Here is a 24,338-nt window from a genome sequence, read left to right on the forward strand (position 1 = left end):
CCAGAAGCGAGAGTGCATTGTGTGCTCGAGGATGAATTTGGAGATGTGCCAAAAAGATGAGTCTTTTTCAAAATGATTACACAGGATGAAACCTGGGTCCATCACTATGATCCAGAGACCAAAGCCCTGTCAATGCAGTGGAAGCACTTGAACTCACCACCTCCAAAGAAGGCAAGGGTGCAGCCCTCCGCTGGCAAGGTCATGCTCACATTCATCTGGGGCCAGGATGGAGTAGTGATGACAGATTTCCTGGCAAAGGGTACCACAATTACAGGAGCCTATTATGCTTCACTTTTGAGGAAATTAAGGGAAGCTATCAAAATCAAGAAGCGGGGCAAGCTCAGCAAAGGTACCCTCCTCCTGCAGGACAACGCTCCAGTCCACAACTCGCATGTCGCCAGATCAGAAGCACGGGCATGTGATTATGAAATCCTACCCTATTCTCCCTACTCTCCTGACCTTGCACCCTCTGACTTTCACCTCTTCCCAGCCATGAAGTTGTTTTTGAAAGAAAAGCGTTTTCCAGATGATGCAGCCTTGCTTTCTGAAGTCACGTCGTGGTTGGAGGACCAACCTGAGGTGTTTTACAAAAACAGTCTCCAGAGCTGCATCAAACGATGGAAGAAATGCATAACTCTGGGTGGTTCCTATGTAGAGAAAGACTAATAACTGTGCTAAGTGTTGTTGCTCTACTGCTATGGGAAGTGGGTCAGGGGCATTACTTATTGCACGCCCCTCGTACATTCACATTCTGGAATATTTATGTTATAATTTATATCATCTATATCTATATATTCTACCGCTTTTTGTAATTTAACACCTTCTTACCTATGGGTGACCCTAGTTTATAAGTAACTATTGGTTGTTGCTCTCTTGTTTGTAGCTCAGTTGGTAGAAATTCTATGGTTTTTGGATTATTAAATATTTTAGGTAAATTTAATCATTAAATCCTTTATTTCCATAGGAGCTTACACAGACATTTCTATGTTTATTTTTTATATCTTCCACGGGTGACTTATATAATTTAGTATCGATTATATCCAAAATATATTCATACCATTGTAATGAAGTAGTCTTTCCTATATATCGAATCCGGTTGTAATAATATTTTAGATGCTATTTCCTTCAAAACTCTTGTTTGATTAAGGAGTTTTCTAATATAATTGAAAGACTCAAAATTTTGGTAATTCTAATATCTTTAGTTTTTTTAATGAATTCCTCGCATGAAATAATTGATTCTCTAGTGTTTCTATTAACATATGTTCTATCCTAATATCGTAGCGAAGCAAAGCTGGATATAATCGACTGACATTTTCAGAATCTTGTAGACTATTTTTCTTAAGTTTAATATGTAAATCATATGGATAAATTGCTCGCATCTTTTTATCATGTCGTCTTCCTTATCCTGCCGCATCTTTGGTATATCATTGTTTACAGTTCCTCAACTATTATACCCATTATTTCGAAATTTTTCAATATTTGTACAGAAAAAGACGGCTGGCTCAGATTTCATTGAAGAGTTTAATAACATGCATATATATATATATATATATATATATATATATATATATATATATATATATATATATATATATTAGGTTGACAAGAAAGTTATTGCGGTTTTTAACATTTAAATTCAGATGAATATATTATGGCTCAAACAATGCAAAACAAGTGTATTTACGCCAGTAAAGTAAATAACTTGCCTTCTGGTGGCAATGAAGTTGCTGAAGGCCTTGCTTAGGTTTTTGAAGCATTTCCCATGCAGAAAGTTGTCGAGGTGCTTGAAAACGTGAGAGTATGGTCGATGAGGCAGGGTTTCGTAACCTATTTCGTTCAGCTTATGCAGGGTCGGTTTAGCAACGTGCAGTCGGATATTGTCGTGAAGAAGAATTGGGCTTTTCTGTTGACAAATGCTTTTCTGTTTTTATTTCTGATGCATTTAATCCATTTCTGTACAGTACGTTTCTGCTGTAATAGTTTCGCCTGAATTCATAAAACTGAGCGAATTAAACCGGTCACAGACCACGAAACAATCACCATTATCTTCTTTCGGTGTAACTCTGGCTTTGGATGTGTTGTGGAGTTCGTTGGCATCTAACTACTCAGCTGAGCATTGTTAGTTGTCGTAAAGAACCGACTTTTTATCGCATGTCACAACTCAGTGGAGAAACGGGTAGTTCTTGTTACGAAAAGAAAGGAAGATGACACGTGATAACAGCGATGCTTTTGGTTGTTGTTACATTTGTGAGGCACCTATTTATCAAGTTTTTTGCATTTTCAATCTCTCTTAAGTGGCTGGAAATCGTCATCTAATTCAAAAGCAAGTTTCCAAAAAGTTGTGCATTGATTGGTTCTGTCTAAGCCTCTTAATTGATCGTTGTCAACATCTGATGACCGACCATCATACTCATCATCTTCAAGACTCTCCTCGTCGCCACAAAATTTCTTAAACCACCATTGTGCTATGCATTCAGTAGTGGTTCATGAAACAAACGCTTTGTTGATATCGCAAGCTGTTCCAGCAGTGCCCTAGCTTGAAAATAGCTAGAAAATTTTGCTAATTTGCTTTTTTTTTCATCTTGTACTCAACGTTCTGAAAAGAAGATATAATTGTTTTAAAACGATTGTAATTTCAACAATAAGATAGTGCGAAAACGCTCTTTATTAGATATATAAAGTAAGGGTATTACAAAAAAAAAAAACTCATTAGAAAATAAATCATTTGAAATCAAAATAAGAAATTCTGCAAGAACTTTCTTTTCAACCTAGTAGAAAAATACTTTTTACAGAATGAAGAGAAAATATTAAAATTAAGATTTAGATACTAAAGTATACTTTTACTGTTTGATGAAATTTCATTACATTTTATTATTCTAGGAAATTTCTAAAATTTACGGCTTAAGCTTCAGGAATGTTAAGAAAAAATTTAAATTCAGATAATCTTGCTTCATTAGGGTCTAATAATTATGAATAAAATGTAAATCTAATATATTGGAATTTTCAAATGAAAGACTGCATCCATATTACACCATCTAAATTCCCTTTAAAATACTTCAGAAAAAAAAAATGAAATTTGGGGAACATTCATTTTATAATACTTTTATGAAAATTTCACAAAATCTGAATTTTTGTCATGAAGAGATTGCACTCCCTATGAACTCACGTTTCATAAAACTAGAATAAAATGAAGCCCGGATGTTGACCGCTTACATCCTGAAGCCGTGTTTCCAAATTCATAATGATCGGTTGATTAGTTTAGTAGCGAATCAATGTCTATATATGTACCTGTATGCTTGTCTGCATGTGTGGATTCATATGTATGTGTGTAAATGTGTGCATAGACATGTGTGTGTTTGCATGTGTATGTGTAAGAGCATCTGTCTGAATGCATAATGATAGCTATTAGATTCCCCTTCCGTATTGAGAGTTATATGAGCCAATAACTTGATGCTGATTACTTTGCATCCCTAACAATTGTCCATATTCTTTTGGGGAATTCTTTTCAAGCTATCAATTTATATTTATAAGGACGTATTTAATACTTCATTTGTCAAGGATAGCAATGACTGCCACTGTCCAGAAATGATGTCACCCTACACACCATGGAAACCATATTTATCCGGATAGCTACCATGACTTATTCCTTTTCATTTTCTGTTTTGTTCTAGTTTCATTTCATTTTTCACACACACACACACACACACACACACACACACACACACACACACACACACACACACACACACACACACACACACACACACACACACACGCACACGCACACACACACGCACCGCACACACACACACGCACACACACACGCACCGCACACACACACACACACACACACACACACACACACACACACACACACACACACACACACACACACACACACACGCACGCACGCACACACACACACACACGCACGCACGCATACACACACAAATATATATATATATATATATATATATATATATATATATATATATATATATATATATATATATATATATATATATAACCATTATTGGAATAACACTTTAGTTCTTTATGTATAAACCACAGTGGTTTTTTTTTCACTAAAATTAAAAACAAATGTTAAGTGTATTTTAAAAAACGGAAAAAAAAATTAAAATAAGATTAAAACTACACACTAAGAAGTCATCGCTTATCAAGGCTAAAAACTACTCGACGATAATGATTAATAAGATGGATAGATTGTTAAATAACGATGAATACTTAAAAATCTCCACATATCATTCAAACTGATGCAGAAAACAGCGACTATTTTTAAATACACCCATCAAACAATTTATATTAAAACGACAAAGATAAATCCGTTTCCTTCTAGCAATATTGGTCTACCTTCCTTTTTTAAATTATCAATCGTCATCAAAATGTTATGAAGTATATTAAAATCTCTTCAGATATATTTCAATTAAAAACAGATTATTCACTTTAATTTATATTTTACGTTATTTATTTTATTGATTTAAAATAAAATCGAATGAGTTCATTTAAAAATGTTTCTAATAAAAGAACTTTCTTAATTTTACTGACTTGCGGTATTTGTAGCCCTTTATGAATTTATGAATGTTTTGCATCTATTCTTCATTTAAGTCTTGTTCTGCGCCTTTTGACTACATTTCAAGAATCTAAGGTTTTCTATCTCAATTATCATTGAAGTCACACATACTAACTGCAATAATCTTTTATAAGTTCAACCTTTGTTTAATGCAAAATTGCTCTCACATTCCACGGTTTTAGGTTTTTGCCCATGTGATTAGACACAACCGATTAGTGTTATTTTAGACAACATTACCTTTACATAATATTCTAAGTTTGACATATGAACCTGCAGACACACAATCTCTATTATAGTAAGGATGACTAATGACTAATCTCAAGTTAGTAGCTAGTAAATGGATGGTTTTAATTTTAAAATATTATGATTTAAAATAAATAAATACCGGCATCGTTTGATCTATTAAGTTATAAATATTTATTACAAATCAGTTTTCGTTTATCTAAATAAAATGTATGGTGATAGCGTAGAAAGGGTGCAGGATAAGCGGTCATGGCTGGCATGTGCACATTGCAAATAGGCGATGGTTCCTGTGGAGGCAAACCTGGGATTGTCAGATTTCAAAAGGGATGGTCGAAGGTGTGTGATTATGTAAAGTGATCAACATCTTTGGCAGTTAAACAAAGCAAAATAGAAATTGTGATCTGAGAAAAGTCGTGTTGGAAGCCAGACAGAATTGTTTATGTCGGGTTGTTCCATTGACAACGTTCGTGTTTTCGTTATTTGCTATCACAATTCAAATGTCCGTTTTTTATTATCAGGTGCGCATTTTCGGCATCTAATACAACAAACAGATTCAAGATAAAATAATATGTAATAGAAATCATTTATTTGAAATAATTTACATTTAGATAGAAAATGGCATTATTTTCATGCCAACATAATTCTTCATTATTAAAGTTTAGCTTGTTTATTGAATAATCTTAAAATAATAAAACGTTATCTATACTTGGTATATCTGAGCATATATATTAATATCTGTGTGTATAACTTTTGGTTACAGTGGAATCTAAACACAATAAGGTCTGCCAGATTAAATTATCTTTACTTATAAGTAGAATACCTATCATGTAACAAGGTAGTTTATGAAATATATTCTGAATATATATTTTAATCATAAATCCTGGTAAAAAACATATTCGACAGCATATCCTGAAGGCCCCTCGGTTTTTTATACTTTTGGAATATGTGGTTATCATGCTCAAAGTTAAATGAAACTTTCACCATTTTAAAATTTGCCATGAAACTTGTAATAATTCCTTATACAATTTATCAATTATTGAATAAATTCTTAACATTTCATTAAAATTGGATGAGAATGCGATTTTTAGTGATTAAAATTATGAACTTTAGTTTGTTTACATAGAGTAGTTCTGTGGTGAGTAAGGGGAGAGGAGACATAAATCCATAGCACCAGCGGCACTGGTCACATTGTATGCCAATGAACGGCCACTCTCATTATCAATTTGCAAATTGGACTCGAAATGGCTTCATTTTTCCAGTCAGAGAACTTTAATCATTATTGTCCGAACAAAAATCTCTTCACTCTACTTATAAAATCTTCAATGACCAAGTGATACGGACAGCTGTACTAAAAGAGAATAAAACCATTAAGTTTTATTGTATTGGCTTTCAATCACTTGTACTGCTTCCCTGTCGTATGTCGTTAATTACTTGAATGTCTTCAGTATATCAACATAAATCTAATGAATATTTGCTTTTCTTTTCATTCCGTGAGAGGAATTCCATGGCTTATTTCCCTTATTTCTTCATGTATACAACGGTTATTTCTTAAAAACTGGTTCAATATAGAAAAGAAAGAAATAGATCAATTCCTACTGTAGGCATAAAGGAATAATTTAGAAACGAACAAAGAATTCCCATCATCATCTGATTCCTTTCAAAGAGAAAGTCAGAAAGCTTTTTAGAATTGTAATTAATCTCTGAGAGAAAGAAAGTAGTTAAGCCTCAAGTCATACAGATAAAGTGATGAATTCCTCCCAAAAGGGGGTTATTTCATTTGTTGGTTCTTCTTGATCGATCCTCATACACGTGCATACACATGCATACACACATACACACATACACATACACTCAGACGGATCAACCATGATGGTATCAACTGATTTTCTTCTCATTCCTCTCAATGCCATTTTTGCAATGAGCATGGAAATCCTAATGTATTAAAAGACCTAAAATGAAGGTTTAAATCTATGTAAATTGTTTAATTGGTTTGTGTATTCTGAATGTCAAAGCTCACTCTGTCTCAGATAATTGATGACTATTCATAGTGAGAATGCATGCCAAGTAACATAGACCTATTTCACCCATAGCTGGAGGGAGAACAGATAAATTCATACTCTTCCCAAAAGTTAAAGTGATTTCTTTTTACTGAAAGGCTCACCATTTATCAAGACCAGCGGCTCCCCTGGAGATGGTATGTTTTCCGTGGAGAGATGAAGAACTTTATGAAATATGAGAAAATCAAGGATGGTTAATGGAATGGACCGAATCTTAATATTTGCAGAGGTGATTTATGACAGAAATCTGTTGACATTAGATTTGAAGAGAGTGTAATCTGCACAGAAACAGTCCTGAGGCAATGTGTTCTACAGACAGGCATCCTTTGCAAAAATCTCAGTTTATGGAAATTCCACCTGATGCTAGACACAGGCGAACAAAAGGAGAGTTCTTTTTATGTTGTGGTAAAAGGCAAGTTCTTGTTATAAATGTCTTATAAGGATGGATCAGAGATTTGATTTTAATCGAGCACATTTCATGGAAATAACAATAGAGTAGAGAGAGACTATCAACGTGTCTTCTGTGAGAAAGGGGATGTAATGGTTGTAAATAGTAAAAAAAACTAGAAAAATAAAAAACAGAGCTCTATTCAAATCGCCAATGGAAGGGTACAGAGAAAAGTGGAACCCTAGGGAGGCTTAATGTTTTCCGATTCCAAAGAAAGCCAACACTTGTTATCAGGGAGAAGTCAATGTTAAACGACTGTTGTGTGATTTGCAAAGTGAATTGAAACAGTTACTGCATATCCAAGAGATTTTATTATGACTCACACTCCAGAGAAACACAATCAGTTTTTACCGGTGAGCAATCACTGGTAATGATTTATGTGAAAACTCTTGGTGAGTAAATAATAATAATAATAATAATAATAATAATAATAATAATAATATAAAAATTTCACCTCTTGAATAGATTTTCAGTTATGTTTTATGCCAATTATAGCCGGATAGATATATAATATATCAGAATGTGTTCGTATGGTCAATTTTGGAATATGCAACACTATCCACAATAATAGTAGATGTATTTAGAGTCTACTTTCTACTTAATTATATTATTTGAAAGAATCATTATGTTAACGTAATGGTGTTATTACTGGAATTCAAATATCGACCAACATTAATTTCTATAAAAAAAAAAATTACTCATAAGTCTCAGTATAAGCAGAAATTCAATGGATGGCGCAATTCCTAAAATAGATGTTGATTTTTAATAAGCAATAGACCCACATTGAATTACATGCTTACGAAATCAAAAATACATAAATAATTTATCGGCAAAATCATGTGAATTTATACTGGTATTCTTTAATCTATGAAATATTAAAACATTCTCTGGTTTCAACAAAGTTGCCAAGTCATGCCAGTATGATTCAGAATTATTTAAGACTTCTATTCGGTCATGGCGGCGAGGATGAGAACAATCTATCCCTGTAAATTTAATTAAGTGTTCAATTTGAAATTCTATATAGATTCCTGAATTCAACATTCATACATATGCTCCTGAAGAAGGTTAGAGTTTACATTGACTAAAATATTGTGATAATAACATCTAAGGTGAGAACAGTGTTCTGAATAATGCAATTTTAACTTAAGTTGTTGACTTGCTGATGTTTAATTAAAAGGTTGCCTGGCGATATATTAAAAAGCACATCTCCATCCATGGCATTTTGTGAAAGTTTCCATATCAGCAGATGGGCCTGATAAATTTGTACACGTCTGATCATTATTCAACTTGTTTAGCTTAAAGTTTACTGAAACAACCTTTGTTTTTTGTTTGGTTAGATGAGAAAAATAAATGAATCAATCAATAAAATGTAAGAGACACAATAGAAGTGACACCGTGACAACAGTGAGAGTAACTGCAAAAGGACACACGGTCTCTCTGAAAATGTCACTGATTTAAAACATAGCAATGCTTTTTCTTTTCCCTTTTTCATACAAAGAGGAGATAAAAAGAAACGCGAAAGCTGTTGCTTACATACAACACTGGTTGCTGCTTAGTTGTAGAGTAAAGAGGTCAATTGTGAACGCATCTTTGTTCAAAAGATGTTTTGCAAATGTCACTGTGATCATTTTAATTATCGAATCTACATAGCAACAGTTATTCCCAATAAAGGAGTAATGACATAATAATAATAATAATAATAATAATAATAATAATAATAATAATAATAATAATTCTGATTTCCTTTATCAACGTTTCTCTGGAAAGGGATGGGATTCATTTCCAGAGGAGTTCCCTTAATCCCGGCTTCAAACCAGGAGCTTCAAAGATCAAGGGTTTTCCTAAGGATGTTGGTGGTACTTATAATTGCAAAGGTCTGAAGGCCGCCTAAAACATCGGGGATTTGTAGTTTTTCAATTGTCCTTCCAGACGATTTGATACTACTCCTAGTGTACCAACTACGACCGAGATAATAATAATAATAATAATAATAATAATAATAATAATAATAATAATAATAATAATAATAATAATAAAGAGAAAAACTGGAGACAACGGAAGGCATGGTACTACCCAACCAAATGAAGATAGAGACAATAGATGAATATGATAGCTACAAATATTTAGGAATTCTGGGAGCAGACACCATCAAAACTTTTCGAAACTAAACTATATAGTAGAAACCTAATAAAAGTTACAAACACATGGACAGTGTCACTAGTGAGATACTCTGGCCCGTTTATAGATTGGACCAAAGAAGTACAGAGGCATCTCAACAAGAGTACCAGGCAACTCATGACAATGCACAATGCACAACACCCAAAGGATTATATTGACCGACTTTATGTGAAAAGGAAAGATGGGAAAGAGGACTAGTTTGTATAGAAGACTGTGTAAATGGCACAAAAAAAAAAAAATTAGAAAAATACATAATACAGAACACCAAAAGAATAATTACTGCAGTATAATTTAAGTGCAGACACTAAAAAAAAACCCAACTAAACAAAGAAAAAGAAAAGACAAGGGATAGGACGATAAAAGAAAAATTAGCAGAGAAACAGCTACATGGACGATTCATCAAAATGACAAAAGATAAGAGTAACGAAAACACTTGGAAATGGCTATAAAAAGGAAACTTAAACAGGGGAACTGAATCCTAATAACAGCCGCACAAGATAATTCAAATACAACCACATCAAAGCAAAGATCGACAAGACACACGAAAACAGTAAATGCAGACTCTGTGGACAAAAAGAAATGAAACAAAAACAACACATAACAAGTGAATGCAAAAAACTACCCCAAAAGAAAAGACACGATCAAGTGAAGAAGGCAAATGCACTGGAAATTATGCAGACAACTGAATCTTGAACATCCAGACAAACGGTACAAGCACAAACCGGCAGCAGCACTTGAAAATGAAAGTCACAAAATCCTAATAGACATACAAACAGATAAAATCATCCAAGTTAGAAGACCGATAATATAGACATAATAACAAGAAGGTAAAGTCCTGCCAGATCGTGGATTTTGCCAGCCAGCAAATTACAGAGTGAAGATCAAGGAGAAAACCAAATAGAGTTGTAAATAAAAGATATAAAATTTAAATAGTTACCTTAATATAACTCATACAGCATAAATATATTATAAAGAGCCCTTGGGATATCGACTGTATAAAATTTAGAATATGATGCCATTCATTTAATATGGCCAAACCAATGAAAACTCCTGTTCTGCACGCATGCCCTTATACTGTCCAGATTTATTCTTCCTCTACAGTCATCAAATCTAATCCTGTTATTAAAACTAAGATTACACAGCTATCGTATCATTCTAATATGATTTATTTTCATGTGTTCAATTCTCACTGATAAAGTTGACTTTTATACATCCTAACACTGCACACACATGTTTCATAGACTTGTCCTTCGGTCAACAACAGTAACTGATTCTACTGATTAGTAATTGTAAAATTTCCATGAACTTATTCCATCCACTCCTTACTCATACAATCAGACGAATACCTGCTCCACCTTGTACTTCAATGGTATTACGGTGGTGACAAAACTTGTAGACAACCTAGTATCTGTTCTGAGGCGACACTTCACCTTTTCTGTTGTCGGTCAGTGGAAGAGAAGTCCTTGATGACTGAGAGAATTTTTATTTTTGTTCTTATCCAAAGTGCCCCTTTTTAGGGAGCTGGATTTTCTCCACATTAAAAACTGACCTCGTATCTAACTCTGCCATCGTGGGGAGGCAAGTAAATAGGAACCACACCATTTAAATATTTTTCCTCATATCTGATTTGTCATCTACCTCCATTTTCTTACGCACACAAAACTGGTCATTATCTTTCAAACAATCTACAATTCTTAAAAGTACCACAAAGATTGAGTTGTGCCAAATTCACTTTCCACCAGCGGAGCAGGGGAACTTGCCTTTTTATGAGTGATTTCCAACACTAAAACTACTGATTCTTACATTTATCTGGACAACGTTAACTCTGACTTTCCATAGTATTCCTCCAACTCTCCAACTTAGCAACTTGCATTGTTTCACAAGCAAGAACTAAATAAACAAATACCTTGTAAATACGAACGTAGAAATATTTAGATAAGGGTTTGTGAAAATAATTTTTAGAACAGTTTTTTGTATAAAGATGGATAAAGTAAAAGAATGGAAAATTTGATTTAGAAATCAAGTTAGGAATTAGGAGTACCTGTTACAGACAGCAAGATACTCATGAGACACAAAAAATAATCATATCTTCCTCTTTTTACTGAACTCTGTGTGTGTGTGTGTGTGTGTGTGTTTGTGTGTGTGAGAGAGAGAAAGCGAGAGAGAGAGAGAGAGAAAGAGAGAGAGAGAGAAAGAGAGAGTGGCCAGGCTTTTGGATAGTTACTCCCTCCCTCTATATGGGATAGGTTGGAGATATTATATGTGCATATATTTTATTTTCTTTTTTTATTACATTTTCACCCCAAACAAGGCATATTGCCACTTTGTTGTAGGGTGCTACTATCAGGGAGATAGGCATCAGGTGTACTGTGTAGGGAGTTGGGTAGCAAGGTGTCGGTTCATGTTGCACTTGAACTTGTGCATGTCAGTACAGTTGGGGAAGCAAGGACCCGGCAAGGAATTCCAAAGTCTAGCTGTCCTGGGGAAGAAACTACTGGAGTAGAAGGCTCTCTTGCATCTAGGGATCTATCTCTACTGTGAAGGCGTGGGATTTAGCTGCTTGTCAGGTTTGTTGGGGGTATTTACGTCGAGGAGACACAAGTGCTTGCCGTTCGTCAGAGCATTCACCATTAAAGTACTTGTAGAAAAGGCAGAGGAATGCAATATTTCGTCGATGGGACAGGGGCTGAAGTTTAGATGACAGTTCAGGATCTATCAGATCTATCAGATATCAGGAGCGAGAGACTAGTGGCAGATGCACCAGCCCAAATATGACAACAATACTCCATACATGGGCGAATTGTGGCCTTATAGAGGTATAGAATACTTTTGGCCGTTAGTATCTTTCTAGCACGGTAGAGAGAACCTACCTTCTTCGCAGCGGTTCTGGCGATACTCTTGATGTAATTGTTCCAACTCATGTTTCCTGAGAGCATTAGACCGAGGAGTTTAAAGGATGTACTTTCAGATAAAGAGTCATTGGCCATTGCTATTGGTGGTAGAGAAGGTTTCTTGTAATTATTGAAGGAAACGAGTTTAGTCTTGGCAGCATTGAATGTGACCATCCATTTATGTCCCCATTCCACTACGGATCAGAGGTCATTCTCTAGTGTTTCTGCCATTTCTTTCGATATGTGTTCATTTGTTTTCCTGCTGTGTCTGTTATAGAGTGTGGTGTCGTCAGCATATATACCCATCTCACAGGCAATTTTGTCAGGGAGGTCATTTATTAATATTAGGAATAACAGAGGTCCCAGGATAGACTCCTGAGGCACTCCCACATTTATATCGCATTGTTTAGATGTACGACCGTTTAGATAGGTTAACCTGGATTTTTCTCTTATCTAAGAAGGATTTAATCATGTCATGTATTCTTCCAGTGATACCATATGATCTGATTTTACTGAGAAGACCTTCATGCCATACCCTGTCAAAAGCCTTAGATATATCTAGAGCTACCACTCTACTCTCCCCGCTTTGTCCAGTGGCTTGTATATACGTTCTGAGATTACAGTTAGGATGTCTGCTGTTGAACTGACTTGTCTAAATCCATATTGTTGGTCAGTTAGAAGTTTAGCATCTGTAAAGTGATGGACTAAAGCTTGGTTAATTATTGTCTCAAATATTTTGGCAAAAAGTGGGAGGAGGCTAATGGGGCGATAATTTACTGGGTCAGTTCTTTCACCAGAATTTTTGAAAACTGGTACTACAGAAGCAGTTTTCCAGCAGGCAGGAAAGCAAGATTCATTAAGGCATTTGTTGTAAATTTTGGAGAGAACTGTAGCTACTTTGGCGGAGCACTGTTTTAATAGCACAGCCGGGATGAGAGCAGGTCCACATGCTTTTGCAGTGTCAAGATTTCTTATGATAGCATGCACCTGAGAAGAGGTGATTTTCAGATCGTGTAGTGTGGCGTCTGTCTGCAAAGGAAAGTCAGGGAGGGGGTGGTTGGCAGGGTCCAGTGTGGAGTTGGAGGCAAACCATCTGGCAAGTATGTTAGCCTTCTCAGTTGCAGAGCAAACAATCTCATGATTGTTGGATAGTGGGGGGATTGTTGATTGCCCATTATTTACTACACTGTTGCAGATTTTCCAGAAGTCCTGGGTTCCTAATTTCTGTGCTTTGATGCGGTTTTGGGTGGTTTCAGTAAATTCCCTCTCAGCTATCGCTATTTCTTTCTTACAGTTACTTATGGCTTCTATATACTTCTGCCTATTTGAACTGAACTTATGTCGGTTAAATTTGTGGTACGCATGCTGCCTTTGCGCGATGGCGGCTGCACAAGTAGAAGTAAACCATTGTATATGATAAAGATAAATAAAACTCCCCCCAAATCCTAAAACCCCAAAATAATTTTATACTGTCATTATTCAACCAACGCACATTATAACAGTGGTGAGAGAACGAACTGCTATGGCGTCATGAGCCACCGTCCAGATAACACTGTGCAACACTAAAAAAAGTACAGGATGTCTGCAGCAATTTTTGTATACCTATTTATTTTATTTATTTATTTCTGGCTTTCTTTTTGTTGAATTAGGTATAATTTGTGCAAAATTGCCACAGTCGTAAATTTCAGTAAAAACGTCAAAAATGGGCTACTGACGACTTTGCAGTCACATATTATGTGTATTAAATTATAAATCTTAAGAGAAAAACACAGTTTAATGTACACATATTATGTACATTATTTGTTAAATCATTTATTTGAATCATGTATTTGCTAAAGTCAGCCGAAATGAGCTATTTTTCCAGATTTAAGAGAGCTAGATGACAGAGCTATCCTGGTTAGCATAATATTTTCTAGACCAAGGGCTAATTTTTTAAAAAGTAAAAACATAATGCTGTAGCACATGGTTTGGTGTTCACCACCTTCCGAAAAGCCATGGTATTCATCAAGAAAGGCATTTTTTAATGTAGGCTAAAAAAATCAAGGAAAAGAAGCTAAAACCTGCCGCAGAACCTTATTTGTAGGGCACGGGAAAAAATCTGAGGGTTAAAAATAGATATCTATTTAATGAAGTATTTTTTAACTAAAAACTATGATAAAGACCGGATTATTGTGTATTTTAATGTTTTAAACATAAAGGGGCATTTTATACATTCTTTTCTGAAAATTTACTTACTGTGAAAGCACTAGACAAGCATTCCTTGGTATTTGCATATCTTGCAGAAAAGTTTCCTTCATTAAGTCGAACTAAAATAAAAGAAGGTATCTTCATAGGTCCCCAAATTCGAAAAATTGTTCTTGGTGAAACTTTTAACACACATCTCACGAGAAAAGAAAAATGTGCCTTTGAGTCATTCAAGAAAGTTTGTGATAACTTCCTGGGAAAACATCGTTCAGAAGACTGTGCAAGTTGTGAATGATCTATTGCATCATTTTCATGATATGGGATGTAACATGTCTCTAAAAGTTCATGTGCTCCACTCTCATTTGGATTTTTTTGCTGAAAATCTTGGCCATGTGAGTGATGAACATGGCGAAAGGTTCCATCAAGATATTTCATTAATAGAAAAACGTTTTAAAGGAAAATGGAACACTGGTATGTTGGCAGACTACTGCTGGAATTTAAAAAAAGGATGATGACACTCTACACAAGAGAGTTAAGAGGACAAATGTTGTTTAAACTGGTGAATTCGGTGTTTTTTTTTCTCAATAATTAATAATAAAGTACATGAAAATGGTACCTAATCCAGAGAAATAAATGTCAGATTTGGAACCAGCATACTTTTCTTACACCGAAACAGGTCTTATATGTCTTGTACTTTTTTTTTAATTCAAATTTGTTGCACAGTGTAATCTGTGAGACTCAAAGAATGAATTCTCTTAGTGCAACATAAATTTCATAATACAAGAGATACTAAATCTTACATAGAAACAGTAGTCAGGCTTTTAAAGAGATTTAATCAAAATAGCAAATTAATCCTCTTTTTATCAATATTTTGTAAATATTAATAAAATTAAGTGGATCTGTTTTATAACAACTTTATATATTCACCTTCAGCTTGTTCAATTTGAAATGTATATAAATATTTCAAAATGATAAATAAAAATGAAATATAAGTAGTTAAACATCAATCGTTTTTTTTCCTAAAAAATGATAAAATGAGAAAATAAAACATATTTTAACTTTTTCTTAATTTCTGATAATTGATATATTTTTCAAGTGTCCTTGAGTCAACAAATAACGCTTGAGATTTATCAATCAACTTTCGGGTGCAATCCGAATAAAGAACAAAGTTTCAAAAGGAAAAATCTATTCCTTTATTTCTAATAATTGTCTACTCTTTGATTATTCCATGTTCATATTTTCTGGTGCATTGTACAGAATTACTAAAAGGTCTATTATTACGTGAATGATAATTGCATTATCTCATCGGCTCACCTACATGCAGATCCGCAGTTGGCATTATCATCTATCCACCTGTAATTAAGATCAATTTATCAATTGGAACTATCTACTTTTATTCATACTTGTTATTAACTATCATTAACATCTTTTTCTTTCATTCTCATGCTTGCTTATATCTTTGTATATTGTCATGAATACACACACATTCATATCAAATGGTTGTAAGTGACTTGTTATCAGAGTTTTGAATACACCCATCACATCTTGCAACACTGATGATTCGTGGAACGATGAAACAGCTATCTGTGGCTGATTATATTCATATAAATCGACTGTAGCGGTTCTAGGTCTGTAATATTCGTATTTAGTTAGTATACTTAAGATTTAAACACATTAAAGGTCGTATATTTATAATATATGCCTCAGTAAGAATATGATAGAAGGAATACTTCTGTATTGTTAGCAGTGAAATCTATTTCTGCAGATGGCGTTTCTTGTGGATGGTCCATATAAATTGTTTTCTTTTTGGTTTGCATTGTATTGTTAATGTTGAATATAAATTTCATGCGTATGTTTGTACATGTGAAATGCACTACCTTGGGTGACGTGCGTTTGTGTGTGTGTGGTATGCACTATGTTGATCAAACATCACTAACTTTGGATTCCTGTATCAATCAACACATCCCATCCAAGAATCGACATGCAAATTTTGCACCATCAGATGTTTTGCATAATAGCTATGGTTTGGCTATTTATTACACTTAATAAATAATCGTATCTGTGCTTTAAACTTCAGTGTGGACTTGTTCTCAATTTTGAGCAGGTCACACTATCCCTATCACTTGAAAATTTTAGAAACTATCTATATTAAGTCCTTGAAAATTCCTCTTTGCATACAAACAGAAAATCTTTTAGGACTTAATGTAGTTTCTATCTGATTCTTTCCCTAATTTTCCCCATTTGTTCCCCACCATATTTCCATCTCATATATTTTTTTCTTAATCGTTATTCACCTCGATTTTAGCTCTGTTGGGTTGGATGCGAAACTGGTCAGCTAGCTTTTCACTTTTTATTTCATAATTTATCATGATTAATATATTTGGTCTGTACATAGCTCTCTCTCTCTCTCTCTCTCTCTCTCTCTCTCTCTCGCTATATATATATATATATATATATATATATATATATATATATATATATATATATATATATTCAGAGGTAGAAATGGTAAAAAACAGGATAAAAGTGCTCAATATGTTAGTAGAGCTATATATGTAGGTATATTTTTTCGTTATGTATAAATAACTGCTAAAAGCCTGATTAGATATATTCTTCACCTTCTTAATTTGAATACTGGTAAGTGAAATTTCAAACTACCATCACTATAAATGCAAAGCTTTTTGTGTAAACTATATGAGTACTCTTCAGCAATTTAAAGTTTTAGAATGTTTATATAAACATTGAGATTTAACTAGTGGCTAGTGACGAACAGCCATATAGTTAGGAGTGTTGATTGTTGACTAGATGACTAAATTTCGATCCTGGCTCGATGCACTGTTGTTTAGAGAGGCTGGAGAGCTGTGATGCAGCCAAACAGTACCTGCAAATGACTCTACTATAATTAAGTTTTTGAGAAATAAAACAGTGTTTTCAATTATGTCTCTAAACATATAGTGTTGACAAGACAGTTTTTGCAGTTTTTAACTTCTAAATTCAGACAGATGAACATATCTTGGCTCAAACAAAACTTTATTGATCGAAATAAGCACAATCAGAATCAAACACTTTCCCTAATGCAAAACATGTGTATTTATGCCAATAACATAAAAATCTTGCCTTCTGGTGGCAATGAAGTTGCTGAAGGCGTTTTTGATATTGTTAAGGTTTTTGAAGTATTTCTTACACAGAAAGTTGTCAAGATGCTTGAAAAAGTAGTAGTCGGTAGGTGAGAGGTCTGGATAGTATGATGGATAAGGCAGAGTTTCATAGCTCAATTCGTTCAACTTCTACAGGGGCGATTAAGCAATGTGCAGTTGACTAATGCTGAGTGTTGTTGTCAAAGTTTCTGATGAATTTCATCCGTTTGTTGACTACTTTACCAACGTAATGGTTTCGCCTGTATTAAAAAAATTGTAATGGATTAAACCGGTCGCAGACCATCAAACTGTCAGCATGACCTTCTTTTGGTGCAATTCTGGTTTCAGGAAGTGTCATGCAGCTTCATCAGTGTTTAACCACTGTGCTGAGCATCGCAGATTGTCATAAAGAACCCACTGTTTCTCACAAGTCGAGTCGTTATTGCTGCGTAAAAGAAGGGAAGATGACACTTCATAAAAGTGTTTCTTTTGGTTGTTGTTCAATTCGTAAGGCACCCATTTATCAAGTTTTTTGTCTTTGCAGTCTCTCTCATATGGTTGGAAATTATCCTATATGTTACATCTAATTCAGAAGCAAGTTCTCGAACAGTTGTGTTTGGATTGGCTTTGACTAAGGCTCTTAATTAATCATTGTCAACATCAGATGACCGACCACTATGCTCATCATCTTAAGAATCTCATTGCCACCACGAAATTTCTCAAACCACTATTGTGTCGTGCATTAAGTAATGGTTCCTAGGCCAAATGCTTTGTTACTACTGCGAGCTGTTTCAGCAGCTTTTCGGCCTAGCTTAAATTGAAAATTAGATGAGAAAATTATGCGAATTTGCTTTTTTCCATCTTGTATTCAACGTTCTGAAAAGAAAACATAATTGTTTTAAAATGGTTGTAATTAAAATGTTTAGATAAAGCGAAAAACGCTCTTTAAAATGATATATAAAGTAAAGGAATTATAACGAAAACTTATTTGAAAATGCATTATTCGAAATCAAAATAAGAAATTCTGCAAGAACTTTCTCATCAACCTAATAATATATTTACTAAATGCAGTAATATTTTGATTATCCATTGATACTTGCAGTTCAATCCACATGGGAAATATTTGCAGTTGAACTAAAAAAAAATGCCACGTTCTTCATTCTTCAGTTAGTGTTCTAATGGGGAGTAGTTTAAGTTTTTTGGTTTTATTTTTTCGTATAATGCTATGCCCCATTTGTACAGTATTTGCATATTTACATTCGACTATGTTGCTATCCGTGGTGTACAAGCTATCATACAGGAGTATAACTGTGTATTTTGAGAATGCAATGAAAACTGTGTGCTTATTTACGTTTGTAAAGACATATGTTCATTTTATTTGGCAAATCTAGAAATTTCATTATCATCCTCACTATCATTATTACGAATGTAATAATAATAATAATAATAATAATAATAATAATAATAATAATAATAATCATTCTGATTTCGTTTATGAACGTCTCTCTGGATAGGGATGAGATTAATTTCCAGAGGATTTCCCTTAATCCCGGATTTAAACCAGGAGCTTCAAAGATCAAGGGTTTTCCTAAGGATGTTGGTGGAACCTGTAATTGCAGAGGTTTGAAGGCCGCCTGAAACATCAGGGATTTGTCGTTTTTTTAATTGTCCTTCCAGACGACTTGATACTACTCCTAGTGTACCAACTACAACCGGGATTATTTGTGTTTTAACCATGTGTATATGCCTTATCTTCAAGGCCAATGGAGCATAATTGCTCCACTTCTCATTCTCCTTCTCTCTCACATTCTTGTCTCAGGGTACTGAGAAGTCTACAATCTGCCAGTTTTTTCAGACTTTGTCAATGACGACCACAGCAGGACAATTATGTTCCAATTGCTTGGTCGTTATGACACTTTTGTCCCACCATACCTCTATTTTGCCATCCTCACTTGTTCTCACTTCATCAGGCACCTCCTCAAACCATTTTCTAGCACACTTCACCCCAACCCTCTTACACACCTCCCAATATATCCGGAGTCCAATGCGATCGTGTCTTTTGCGGTACTCTCTCTCTGGGCCAGTCCACTACACCCTGCTGCAAGGTGCGCAATTGACTCTGAGGTCTTACCACAAATCCGGCATTCTGCAGCAACTTCCTCTCCTAGAACCACTTTTTTGAACAATCGTGTTCCTAATGCCTGCTCTTGTGCTGCACAAACAAAAGATTCAGTACTCTTAGCCAGATACCCAGCTCTAAGCCATTGCCATGATCCTTCATAAGCCACTTCTGCTATATCCTGGAAGAACTTTCCATGCATTTTCTTCCTAGCCAGTTCCTCTACCCTTTCTCTATCCATATGTTTCACATAATGAGCCTTGGTCTCCCATACCTCCACTTCATTGGCCACAACCTTAAGCATCCACTCCTCACTTCTAAACACATGCTCCTTCAACAACATCTCCTCGGTTCTAACACAATCTTTTACAATTTTCAATCCTCTCCCACCATATTTCCTCTTTTGATACAGCCTTGCTACGCTACTTTGAATGTGAAATATACCAAACATTGCTAAAACTTTCCTTGTTTTGATATCCATGGTATGCAAATCCTTGTCAGACCATTCTAAAATTCCTGCACTGTATCTCAAAACACTGACATGCATTTTTTCCTCCACATAGTTTCGACTTTGCAATTAGTTTCACTTTCTAAGATACTCCTTCCTGACTTTTTCCTTCATTTCTCTGTTCATGATGCCTACACCCTCCAACACTCCAAAATACTTATATCCTGTATCTTCTATTTTTTTCATGATTTCTCCATTTGGCAGCACTATTCCATTCGAATGAACCTTTACTCCTCTTTTCATCACCAGCACCGCACATTTACTAATCCCAAATTCCATCCCAATGTCTTCTGAGTATGTTCCCACAAGTTCTACTAGTCTCTCCATTTCGTTTTCATTTCTACCGAATATTTTCAAATCATCCATAAACAGTAGATGGTTGAGGCGTCTGTCACCAAATCCAAAGTTATATCCCAGTTTTTCTCTCTTCAAGAGGATGCTCAGTGGCATCATTATCATTACAAAAAGAAGTGGCGATAACGAATCTCCTTGAAATATCCCACGTTTAATGCCAACCTGCCCCGTCTCCTCTTTGTTTGCTGTCAGCACCGTTTTCCATTGAGCCATACTTGTCTCCAAAAGCCCTACCACATTCTCAGCAACCTTCATCATCAATAGTGTTTCCCGTATCCATGAATGAGGAATCATGTCATAAGCCTTTCTGTAATCAATCCATGCTAATAATAATAATAATAATAATAATAATAATAATAATAATAATAATAATAATAAAAATATAAATAATAACAATAACACTAATAATAATAATAATAATAATAATAATAATAATAAACATATGTAAAACTTTTGCACACAATTAAATAATACTTGATTGTATTTTGCATAAAATAAAAAAATGTTGCATTTTACTGTTTAATTTTTTAAACTGTTTTATTATTAACACTATATATTACTTATGTGTGAACATTTTTTGTTTATTTAGAAATATTTAAAGCAAAAACCCTTTGGTGTAAATGAAGAAAACACTTGAACATGGCTGCAGGTGATTTCAGACTAAAATAGGTAATCCGGTTTAGTAAGCGATGTTCAACCGACACCAGTCTTAGTGGCCTATGCTTCGTATTTACTGAACACGAATACTAACCATAAATAATAGTAACACAAATAACAATACTAATAATAGTAATAGTAATAACAGTATTTAGGCAATGTTCAGTTGTATGTCATTGTTTGTGTTTATAAAATTATATGACAATAAAAATAATAATAGAAATGACAACAGCAACAACAACAAGAATACCCACCCCAACAAAAAGAGTGAAACCGAATAGCCAAGTAGAGTCAAGGAGGAAGAAAAGACCGAGGAGTGAGCACTGACCAGACCTCCGCTGTATAAGGGCGATTGGGGAGGCTTATTGCTGCTCAAATTCCAGTGAAGACTAATGGCTGCTGCCAATGAGATATCAATGGCAAGCAACTGTTGCGATAATGCAAATTTATTTACAAATTTATTACAAATTTATTTACAAATGTTACCGAAAGAAGTGGAAAGTACTAGATATCTGAGAGACACTTGTTGTCACTCAGCTTCCAGGGAACACCACAAGCTGTTTCCAATGAGATCTTTGGTGTCCTGTGTGAAAGCTCCTTGTGAGCCAATAATAATAATGCTATGTTAGCTGACCGCATGGTGAATATCAAAGAAAAGGAGAAACGAAGCAAATACAAAGAGCTAAACGGGATATGGATGATGAATAAAATCACAACAATAACCATGATAGTAGGAGCACTAGGAACAATTTCGATCCAAGGAATGGCTGAAAAGATACAACGAATAGCAATAATGAAAACAGCTAAAGTGTTAAAGAAAACCCTCGAATGTAGAGACTAATACACGAGCCAGATATGCAGGTCAGACGGGCTGCTGGAAGACACAAAACATGAAATTTTACATGGAACCAAAAACAATGAAGCTGCATACCGATAAACTCACTATCCTCTCCCATTACCTAATCACCGTCCTCACCCCCTCCCAAAGAAAATGATGCCAAATAGCCAAGAAGGGTCATCGAGGATGGAAAAAATCGAGGAGAGAGCATTGACCATGCCTCCAGTGGAGAAGTGTCAAGAGAACTGGGAACTTAGGGAGACTTATTGCCACTTAAATTCCAGGGAACACCACAGGTTATTCTCATGGAAAGATCCTTTATGACCTGTGTGAAAGCTCCAATAAAATAATAAAAAATAATAAAATAATTAAAATTATAATAATAATAATAATAATAATAATAATAATAATAATAATAATACTTGCTGTCAATCTCGATTTTTTAATGATCTTAACTCAACCCTTACAAATCAGTGCATAGCACGCGTACACAATAAAGTTTTAATATACAACTGAAATTATGAAAAAAATTGTTAAAGATACTGTTATCATATAATATGAAATGTTGGTAGTTTATAAGTGTAGTGTTTGCTTTCTTAGAGCATTTGTATCACATAGTTTTGTTTCACTTGCTTATTCAGATTGTTTAGCTATGAGCATCCAGGGACACATGTTAAACATCAAACAACGAATAAAAATAGCATCAACACACTGAAACAACCTCCCTGTAAATCTGAGCATTTTCTGTGACTTTCGTCTAAGTAAAATCATTTTGGAGTTCCGATGATGGCATGTTAATGATAAAACATTGGCCAATCTGCATAGACTCATTATAATTTCCAAATTTATTTTTGTTTATAAAGCTCTACTCATGTATTGAGCATTTTTGAAAATATATATTGGTTTTTAGTTTAAGTTATTAATATACTTGAACTGAATTAAACATTATATATATGTGTGTGTGTGTGTGTGTGTGTGTGTGTGTGTGTGTGTGTGTGTGTGTGTGTGTGTGTGTGTTCGGCATACCTTAACAGATCTAGGTTCAAGTCATTATTCATCTAATCTGAATAAGGGAGCAAACATGGAAAGATTCTGAAGATCAAATCGACTTCTTCATGTAAATGAAAAAGACACACATCAACTCTACTCATAACTAATTTAGTAGTGAGCACTTTTTGAAAGGATAGCCTAAACTCGTCATATATATATATTGAGGCTATTAAGATTCATTTTTTTTTTTAATTAATTGCATGCATTTTCAATTTGTTACATTCACATATACGAGTTAAAAATATGCATTTTATAAAATCATAAAACGAATTAAATTAAATTATAAGCAGAACAGTTTATATACTTTTTAATCACTAATTTATCTATTTGAGATATTCTGTCAGAAAATCGAAGAATAAAAAAGGAAAAAATAAGAAACAGGAATTTTTTCTCTTTTCAAACCAGTGAGTAAAAAATTAGATTATCTTCCTTGATTTTTTTAACATGTTAAAAAGGTTTGTTTCCATGGAAACGTGAAGAGAAAAAAAATAAGTGTATGTATAATTAAGGTAGGAATGGCGGTTTGAATTGGAATTCCTTGGAATTTGCCTGTGGTAAGTATTGGAGAAGTGTCAAGTGTATGTTTCCAGAGAGATGGCTGTACGAAAAAATAAAATGTGTGGCGGTGGAGCTACTGTGCTATGCATTAACAGAGAAGCAATGATGAATGACTTTTTTTCATATATTTATTATCTCCCCTTTCAAGTTTGCCTTATCTGACTTGAACTGTCCTAAGGTTCTTTAAAGAGGTAAAGGCCTGCTGACAAAAACATAACAGAAACGCGCTTATATATATATATATATATATATATATATATATATATATATATATATATATATATATATATATATATATATATATTCTCACTTCCCTTGTCTTTTCTTGAGGTGATAAAGAAATTGTTAGAGCAAGGAATAAACAAAAAGGAAAAATACTTCCATATCAGATTTTAGTCATTAGGCAGCAGAAATGGTCTTTTCAACAAGACTGGAAATGTTCTTAATCAGAATGTATGATAGGTCAAAGGTGACTAGGAGAGAAAGTCTTTAGACTTAAATCAGCAATAAAGGAGAGAACAGGGT

This window comes from Euprymna scolopes, chromosome 9, assembly GCF_053919585.1.
Source record: "Euprymna scolopes isolate OS-2025 chromosome 9, ASM5391958v1, whole genome shotgun sequence".
NCBI lineage: Eukaryota > Metazoa > Mollusca > Cephalopoda > Sepiida > Sepiolidae > Euprymna > Euprymna scolopes.